The sequence below is a fragment of the Caretta caretta genome, chromosome 2 (genome assembly GCF_965140235.1).
Source record: "Caretta caretta isolate rCarCar2 chromosome 2, rCarCar1.hap1, whole genome shotgun sequence".
In the NCBI taxonomy this organism is placed as follows: domain Eukaryota; kingdom Metazoa; phylum Chordata; order Testudines; family Cheloniidae; genus Caretta; species Caretta caretta.
In genome coordinates, this window is record NC_134207.1 from 174,355,765 (window position 1) to 174,365,729 (window position 9,965).

The 9,965-nt window shown below is 40.2% G+C and overlaps 1 long non-coding RNA gene across 1 annotated transcript; it reads right to left on the minus strand.

The window, feature by feature from the left end:
* Nucleotides 1-4,108: 4,108 nt before the first annotated feature.
* Nucleotides 4,109-9,174, minus strand: LOC125630937 (uncharacterized). The gene is made up of 3 exons (XR_012666775.1): nt 9,112-9,174; nt 8,940-9,033; nt 4,109-6,413 (listed from the first exon to the last, which is right to left on the minus strand). It is a non-coding gene; the product is annotated as an uncharacterized LOC125630937 (long non-coding RNA).
* Between the last annotated feature and the right edge of the window lie 791 nt (nt 9,175-9,965).

Sequence of the window (9,965 nt, forward strand, 5' to 3'; positions counted from 1 at the left end):
TCTCAGTTCTGGATGCTACTCCCAACTGTACCTGCAGTAGCCTGTGTTAGCTTATTTGTAAAATAGGCCCTATTATACTAGCATTATAGGGCTGGTGTTTATGGCCTTGGTTAATAATTAAGGTGAGGAAGTGCATGAAAATATGAAAAGCAATCAGGAGCAGTGAGATATTAACTCAGGGTCCTGGCTGACAATTCATGGAACTTTCTGCAGGGATATTTGGTGAGAGTCTCTTTCTTCTTACTTTTCCAGAGTCGGTGTCTCCCAGTGGACTTGTTATATCATTGCTGCCAAATACAGCAAGCTTTTCTTGGAACGTTTCAGTTTCTAGAGGAAAAAATGACAAATCATGAGACAGACAAAATACTTCCTATATATAAGTAATAATATATTAATAAGCACATAAGGAGCAACATATGGAACAAACTGTGTTTTAGATTTATTGCAAAAGGTGATAAAAGGCGAGACAGTCCAATGTTTCCAAACGTCTAAAATTAACAACTCATTATTCTCTTTGTATAACTCAATTTTCATCAAACTATCATAAAATCGTGAAATACTACTCAAAGCATAGAAAGTGTTAAGAAAATCTCAGGATAGTCACAGCTATTTCTCCAGATCTAAAATGGAAATATCCATCACTGTAAGGTGCTTTGAGTTCCTCTCTTAATAGATGCGAAAAAAGACTACAAAGTATTATTTATCAAAAAGCTGTGAAAAATGTCATTCACAGGCATGACATCCCAATGATGAATTATAAGTATATGTGGATTTTGTATCAGAAAAAGTAAACTATTGGGTTTTATAGAGAAGACTCACTCTGAATGATTTCTTGTGGAGAAAAAATAATTGACACTTGCAATCTTTAGCTGGTTAGAGCTCCTTGGTTAAAAAATAAAAAAGAAATTCTATTAGTTTGTATTGTTCACAGGCTTGTTTTATAATATGTACACTATAAATTACAAGGAAGTACATGAAGGGGCTCGGTAATGTCCTTATCCAGATGACCTGTGCTCCTGTGATTTATTATGTCGCCAGAACCCTGGTAATCTATTGCTGTCGGTCTCTTATTTATCTGTTTATTGGGCTATCAAATGCTCCCATTCCATTAACTGCTTGTTCTTCACTGAAAAAAAGCTTAATACATTTATCATCACTCTAGGCCTCCCTTTTCTGCAACTCCCAGCTGCCCCCTGTCTACCAGTAGTAGTATTCCTAGTCTGAGGTCAAGCCTTGCAGGATCATTACCATCTGTATAGGAATAAAAATGTGCCCTCTATGCCAAGGGGTTTCTTGCCTCTGTTGTAATTTCCACAAAGTCCCAGTCAGCAGACCTGCTCCCGGCTGTAGGTGGTTTTATAAGTGTTTGCTGCCTCCAAAGATGATATAAGGATTTCTTATAAAGATTTTTCATTATATTTTGCTGGATTGATTGGATTCAGAGTGATCTCCGAGTTGTCAGAGGGACAGAGGTGCAAAACACAGGATCGTCCCTATTTCCTCACTGGGGTGCTGGAGATGCTATAAGTATTTCCTTCAGGGAGAACAATACATCTGCAATACACCCCACTGTGTTCTTCAGTCTACACTGGCTCCCAGTTCATTTGTAGGTGCAATTTAAGGTGTTGGGTTTTAACCTCACACAGGTTAGGTCCTGGTTAAATTGGAGAACACCTCAATCCTGCAACTACACTGCAGTAGTTGAGATGTTCCGAGGCTCTTGAGACAAAAAGCTCCTATGATTAGGGGGTTGGTGACAAGGTGTTTTGATCTCAAAAATATTCTCAATCTGTTTCCATTTTTGGTCAGCCTTAGGAATCATGTGTGTTTGTGTGTCTACATGAGACAGCTTCTGTTCTAAGTATCTGATAGTGTTGTACAAAGGTTGTAGAGAGTTGACGTTGTCAAGCCTTGAGTGAATTAAAGAGTTCGCCTCAACTGAGTGCCAATAAGCACTTTATGCCACACTAAATCATCGTGAATTCTCTGTATCATATTTTACAGAGGACTATTTTAGATTTTTTTTAAATGATTGGAACTATTTTTGTATCCCTCCACTGAAGATCTTAGTTACCATAAACTCAGTCATGTAGGGTCCAAAAGGCTAGAAATAACATCTAAAATAGTCAAAATAATTTTGCTAGACATTAAAAATTAGACTTTAAAGTTGAGCTACAGCTAAAATATGTCAGGCCAGTAGCAAGTACTGTGTATCCTTTTGGGAATCACCGAATGGGCATCACCCCTTTTCCAGGAGCATAAGGTCCCTATTTCTAGTCCTTCGGGGTCACAAATGATCAGCCCTTAAATCTGTTCCTAGTGCAGGACTCAAATCCCCCATTTTAGAAAGTGTGTGGGGAGGGGTAGCATTTGGGGGAGGGGAGAGAAATGTTGCTGATAAAGACAAGAAAGGTGGCTATTAGAAACTGCTCAGAGATTTTGAATGTTAGTAGTCATGGAGGAGGTGGCTAGCGGGCAGAGGACAGGTAAGATGATAAAAGGGTGCATTTTAAATTGCTTTTAATGTATGAATATTGTCACCATATGATGTGCGCGTGTGTATGCGCGTACAAAAAGCACAGTAGTAGCTATACATCATTTAAAACATGATTTTTTTTACCAACACATTTCAATCTCAGCTTTGTTTTTTTGGGCGACACTCTGTCATAGTTGCTGGTATTTGTACAGCTGCCTTCTATCCTCCAGATCTGCTGAATAAGGGTCTGATTATTTTCAAACAACTTTTGCAATTATCCTTGAAGAAGGAAATTGCTACTTTATGTACAGTACATCTGTGATTATAACTGTTCCTTTTTTATACTATTACCGTGTGGGCTTTAATTTGGCAAGCTTTTGTAGCTAGTGCTTCAGGAGCACCCTCTATATGCTCTGAAGAACAAAGAACAAATTTCAAAAAGCAATAGGACAATCCAAGCATGTTTAGCTCTTACCCAGTTTAAAGGTCTTGCTCTCTGGTAACTCTGTTCAGCTGTTTTCTTTTAACTGTACATTGGTGCATAATAGCCTCAAAAATAAGAAAAAAAAATTTTCCCCCTAGAATCTATATTCCCCCATATCCTTTTCCATTTGGCAAATAATGGATTTCTATAGATACAGGCCAGTCACCAGATTTGGATTCTGAGCACTTTGAAGGTACATGATATTTAAATCAAAGTCTGGGGGGATGGACCCATTTTGACTAGAAAATAGATGGCGCGAGGAAGAAAAGGAGAGAAATAAGTACTGCACAGTCCTTTATTAGGAAAATAAACCATTTCTGAGCACAGTTTTTAGAAGAAAAATGCATAGAAAGTGCGTAAGGGTGTATATTTCTCTCAATAAAGCATTATAACAAAGAGCCATTAGATTCCCCTGTTTAGATTCCCAAATGAGGTGGACTGGTTCAAACAATACAGTTGAAGGAAATTAGCATCACACACAAGGAGAGGTAAGACAGCGCTGTATATTATGAGTGTTAAAACAGTGCCATATAATTGCAGGTTTTACCTGTCAGAGGCTATCATAATAGCCTACCTTTATGGAGTGAAGTGCCTTTCAACAAGATTCTCAAAGTGCTTAACATTAATTAAGCGCCATAAAACCTGTGGCAGGTACTGGTCTTACAGATGGGCAAATGCAGATACTGAGAGCTTAACAGACTAGCTGAAGATCATACAGTGAGTCAATGTGAGAGCTGTGGCTAGAACCAAGGCGATTCTGACTCCTAGTACCCCACTAAAACTGGTCCACATTGCCCCCTTTTTAAGGGGGTTGTCAAGGTTCCTTCCCCACTCTGAACTCTAGGGTACAGATGTGGGGACCTTCATGAAAACCCCCTAAGCTTATTTTTACTAGCTTAGGTTAAAACTTCCCCAAGGTACAAACCATTTTCCTTTTTCCCTTGGACTTTATTGCTGCCACCACCAAGCGTCTAACAGATATATAACCGGGAAAGAGCCCGCTGGGAAATGTCTTTCCCCCCAAAATCCTCCCCAAACCCTACACCCCCTTTCCTGGGGAAGGCTTGATAAAAATCCTTACCAATTTGCATAGGTGAACACAGACCCAAACCCTTGGATCTGAAGAACAATGAAAAAGCAATCAGGTTCTTAAAAGAAGAATTTTAATTGAAGAAAAAAGTAAAAGAATCACCTCTGTAAAATCAGGATGGTAAATACCTTACAGGATAATCAGATTCAAAACATAGAGAATCCCTCCAGGCAAAACCTTAAGTTACAAAAAGACACAAAAACAGGAATCTACATTCCATTCAGCACAGCTTATTTTATCAGCCATTTAAACAAATCAGAATCTAACGCATATCTTGCTAGATTACTTACTAAGTTCTAAGACTCCATTCCTGTTCTGTTCCCGGCAAAACCATCACACATACAGAGAGAACCTTTGTTTCTCCCCCGCTCCAGCTTTTGAAAGTATCTTGTCTCCTCATTGGTCATTTTGGTCAGGTGCCAGCGAGGTTATCCTAGCTTCTTAACCCTTTACAGGTGAAAGGGTTTTTCCTCTGCCCAGGAGGGATTTCAAAGATGTTTACCCTTCCCTTTATATTTATGACACGCCCCCCGCCCCAAATCACAGATAGGGTGAAACGCTGGCTGTGATTTCTTCCTGGAGCTCTAGGACAAAACAGAGTTAATAAGACATATGCTCCTCTAAATATACTACCAAGCATATAAAGACTAACAATATTTTCCACATCTTAAGGACGATTTTAACCAGTTGATTCTGGGAAACTTTCATGGGAGAGTGCATCAGCCACTTTGTTAGAAGCTCCTGAGATGTGTTGGATGTCGAAATCAAAATCTTGGAGAGCTAAACTCCACCAAATCAGTTTTTTATTATTTCCCGTGATGATATGAAGCCACTGTAGAGCAGCATGGTCGGTTTGCAGGTGGAAACGCCGTCCCCAAACATATGGGCATAGCTTTTCCAGAGCGTAGACAATTGTGTAACATTCTTTTTCACTGACTGACCAGTTGCTTTCCCTCTCAGACAGCTTCTTGCTGAGAAACACGACAGGGTGGAATTCTTGATCCGGTCCTTCCTGCATTAAAACTGCTCCCACACCATGCTCGGCGCATCTGTGGTTACTAGGAACGGTTTGTCAAAGTCTGGGGCCCTTAGTACAGGGTCAGACATGAGTGTCGCTTTAAGCTGGTAAAAGGCCTTCTGACACTCTTCAGTCCACTGAATGGCATTTGGCTGTTTCTTTTTGGTTAGGTCTGTCAGTGGGGCGGTGATTTGGCTGTATCGCAGTACAAATCGCCTGTAATATCCAGCCAAGCCAAAGAAGGATTGGACCTGTTTCTTTGACTTTGGGAGAGGCCACTTTTGGATAGCATCCACTTTGGCCTGTAGGGGGTTGATAGTTCCATGACCCACCTGGTGTCCAAGTCACTCGGTTTAGGCCTATGTGACACTTCTTAGCCTTAACAGTCCTGCCTCCCTTATGCGCTCAAAGACTTTTGTAGATGTTCCAGGTGTTCTGCCCAGGAAATGGAACTTCAATGATGGGGAGTGGCTGGAGAGGGGCTTTGACCTGGTCTTGGGATTTTCCCACTCTTTGGCACACCTCACAAGACCGGACATAGGTAGAGACATCCTTGTCCATTCCCTCCCAGTGGAATGACCTCCCCAAATGGTCTTTGGTCCTGTTCACCCCAGTATGGCCACTAGGATGATCATGGGCTAAGTTCAAGAGATTTACCCAGTACTTAGTTGGAACTACCAACTGTCTCTGATGATGCCAGTCTTCCTGGTGTCCACCAGAAAGAGTTTCCTTGTATAAAAGTCCTCTTTCTACAACAAACCTGGATCGACTAGAAGAGCTGAAAGGCGGGGGGTTGCTCCGGGCCGCCGTCAAAGCTCTCTGGAGGCTTTCATCTGCTTTCTGTTCAGTCTGGAACTGTTCCCTTGATGCTGGAGACATCAGTTCCTCATTGGATTGTGGATCTAGGCTTGTTCCCTCTGGAAGCGATGTAGGGGATGGGGCTGTTTCCGTTGACTGTGAACCGCTCTCCGCTGGTGCACTATGTTGGGGTTCAGGCTCTGGCTGAGCCTCTGGTGTAGGGTTATTGGCTGCTGTTGGTTCAGGTTTGCTGGGGCCCTCTGGTGTTGGGGTTGCAAGTACTGGATTTAGTGCTGGCAATGGGTCGGGTGCTTGTTGTTCCACTGGTTCTGGTTCTGGGACTGGCTCTGTCTGGGTCTCTGGGACTGGATCCACTACTGCTGTTGCAGACATTGGCCTGGGGTCTGGGTCCTGGTAGAAGTTTCCAGAACAGAGCTAGACAGGACGGTTTGCTTAGCCTGGCTGCAGTTGACCATTCCCACCCTCTTGGCTAGCTTCACATGATTGGCCAAGTCTTCCCCCAACAGCATGGGGATGACCCTTGGATCTTAAGAACAATGAAAAAGCAATCAGGTTCTTAGAAGAAGAATTTTAATAGAAGAAAAAGTAAAAGAATCACCTCTGTAAAATCAGGATGGTAAATACCTTACAGGGTAATCAGATTCAAAACATAGAGAATCCCTCTAGGCAAAACCTTAAGTTACAAAAAGACACAGAAACAGGAATCTACATTCCATTCAGCACAGCTATTTTATCAGCCATTTAAACAAAACAGAATCTAATGCATATCTAGCTAGATTACTTACTAAGTTCTAAGACTCCATTCCTGTACTGTTTCCAGCAAAAGCATCACACAGATAGAGAGAACCTTTGTTTCTCCCCACCCCCTCCAGCTTTGAAAGTATCTTGTCTCCTCATTGGTCGTTTTGGTCAGGTGCCAGCGAGGTTATCCTAGCTTCTTAACCCTTTACAGGTGAAAGGGTTTTTCCTCTGGCCAGGAGGGATTTTAAAGGTGTTTACCCTTCCCTTTATATTTATGACAGGGGTAGAATTGTAAAATAAATTGTTTATACATGGGAGGTGTGCAAAAAGTGAGGGCGTCTTTTCTGCAGCTGTTTAGATGAGCATCATACTACTTTCCATGACATGGGAAGATGAAAAGTAAAACCTGACCCAACGCTAAGGGTGTCTTCCCATAATCTAGCGGAGATAACCTATACATAAAAGTGTTATGATGCAGTGGTTGCCACATATTTTTTCAAAACAATTCTCCCTAACATCCTCCCAAAAATAATTAAATTCTCCTGAGATTTCACATGCCATATCTCATCTAAGAATAGACTTTTGGGGAAAAGTTTTGAAGGCACCAGAAAAGTAGTTGTAAAGCGTTTTTTGAGGGGTGGGGCTTATTTTGTTTTTAATCCTCCTCTTGTTCACTTATTATGCATTATGTATTTAATCCTCCTCATAGTTCAGAAAATGGCTTGGCCTATCAACACCAAATGTTTGTTTGTTCCTCTTCTTGGGGACAGGAAGTGGGGGTAGGGAGCTCAGGACTTGTCTACACTACAAGGGAGATTTGATCTAAGCTATGCAATTTGAGTTACATGAATAGTGTAACTCAAATTGATGTAGCTTAGATCTACTCACTGTGAGCTCCACACTATGTGATGTTGACAGGAGACACTCTCCTGTCGACTCCCCCTACTCTTCTAGATCCGGTGCAGTACAGGAGTCAAAGGGAGAGCAATCGGTGGTCGATTTAGTGGGTCTTCACTAGACCATCTAAATCAACTGCCGATGCATTGATCACTGCTCGTTGATCCCCCAGTAAGTGTAGACAAGTCCTCAATTTCTGAAAGGAGTGATATAATGGAGTAGAGAAGGTGAAGAGGGGAGGTACAGGAGATTAAGGGAAGCATAGAGAATGACAGAGAAAGCTAGTCACTTATCCATCTTTAAACTTCTAAATACATTACTAAATTATTAAAATATTCAGTGGATAAATTCATGCCCTTACTACCTGTGTCCACCTAATCAGTCCCCTCTTATAGTCTTGCAGGAGAAGAAACAGAGCATAGCTTCCTTCCTGTGGACTTTCTCCACCACTCAAATTTCAACTTTTGATGCTTTGTTTAAAAACAAAACAAAACAAAAAAAACCAGCAGGGAAATTCCCAAACAAAGCATTTGGTTAAGAGAGTTACGGTTAAAAGTATGTTTCTGTGGAATCCTGCTAATATGTAAAATATTACTTACCTTTAAAAAATATAGATTTTTTTTAATAAATTAAATGAACTTAAAAAATTTGCAAGTTTTATGTAAATAGCAAAATAACATCTGAGTAGGAGATTATAATTTCCTATATAACACTGATATATACTATATATCATTCACTCCCAAAATATGACACTTTAGGTACACAACAGCTAAAAGTTCCCACTTACAGTGTTAACATGCTTACATGCAATGTGTTTCATCATACAGAACAGATCAGTCATTCCAATTCTATTCATAAAAGTATTCTACTCCATCATCACATCACACTGTGAGAATTTAGATTGACCTAACAGACCCTTTTTATTATTTACTATTTCTATTACTATAGTACTTAGGAGCCTTTGTCATGGACCAGGACTCCAACACACTGTATTTCTTTTGAAATCTATACTACACACTTAGTAATGAATATATAAAGTCAATAGTACATATCAAGCAGCACATATGTATTCCAGAATAAATCAAAGGATAGTATTAAAATTGGGGAGGCATTGTAAGTCAGAGAGGGTGAAAATAAATGAAAAAGGATCATATAATACTGGTAAACTGAACTCCATAATTGTTCATTTCCAGTTTGTTGAATTTTGTAAAGAAATGTTAGCATTTCTTTTGAGTGATCACTGGACTCTTGTGGAACACACTTTCAGTGTTAACAAAGTATAGTTTAAAAAATAGTTATCTGGGAAAACTTATTGAGTCAGATTTTTCAGGAGATGGGCACAAGCAAACAATTATATGCATTTTAACATTGCAAAATGTAAATGTATACATCTAGGAACAAAGAATGTACTTACAGGATGGAGGACTCTATCCAGGGAAGCAGTGATTCTGAAAAATATTTGGGGGTCATGGTGCATAATCAGATGAACGTGAGCTTCCAGTGCAAAGCTGTGGCGACAAGGGCTAATGTGATTCTTGGATGCATAATTAGGGGAATCTTGAGCAGGTATTGAGAGATTATTTTACCTCTGTATTTGGCCCAGGTGTGACCACTGCTGGAATACTGTGACCAGTTCTGGTGTCGATAATCTGGGGAGGGATTCAGAGAAGAGCCATGAGAATGATTAAAGGATTAGAAAACATGCCTTCTCGAAATAGACTCAAGGAGCTCAATCTATTTATTTTAACAAAGAGATTACACTTCATTACAATCTATAAGCACCTACAGGAGGAACAAATATTTAATAATGGCCTCTTCAGTGTAGCAGAGAAAGGTATAACATGATCCAATGGCTGGAAATTGAAGCTAGACAAATTTAGATTGGAAATAAGGTGTACCTTTTTAACAGTGAGAGTAATTAACCATTGGAACAATTTGCGAAGGATAGCTGTGGATTCTCCATCACTGAGAATTTTTAAATCAAATTAGATGTTTTTCTAAAAGACGTATTCTAGGAATTATTATGGGAAGTTTCTATGGCATGTGTTATACAGGAAGTCAAACTAGGTGATCACAGTGGTCCCTTCTGGCCGTGGAATCTATGAATTTGCAAAAATACTCAGCAACCAGTCACTCCCATTAAGCATGCTTCTTGTAAGTGCCTAAATGACAGTAGAACTCTCTCTGACTTTGAAGCTACCCGTGTTTCCATATGAAAACACTTGGTTGAAAAAAGAGTTCCGCTGAAAGTGTGTTTTGGTGGGAGCTGAGTTCTGTTGAAACTTTGGCCCTGAATGTGTTCATTTAAACCTGTGCAGAGTGTGAATACCTGATATTTGATATTATGTCTGGGTCTGATGCAGAATAGCAAATACAGATGTTCCAGCAAGTATTCTGAGTAGCAGAATGCAGCCGCAGGTTAAGATTGCCTTCTGTAGGT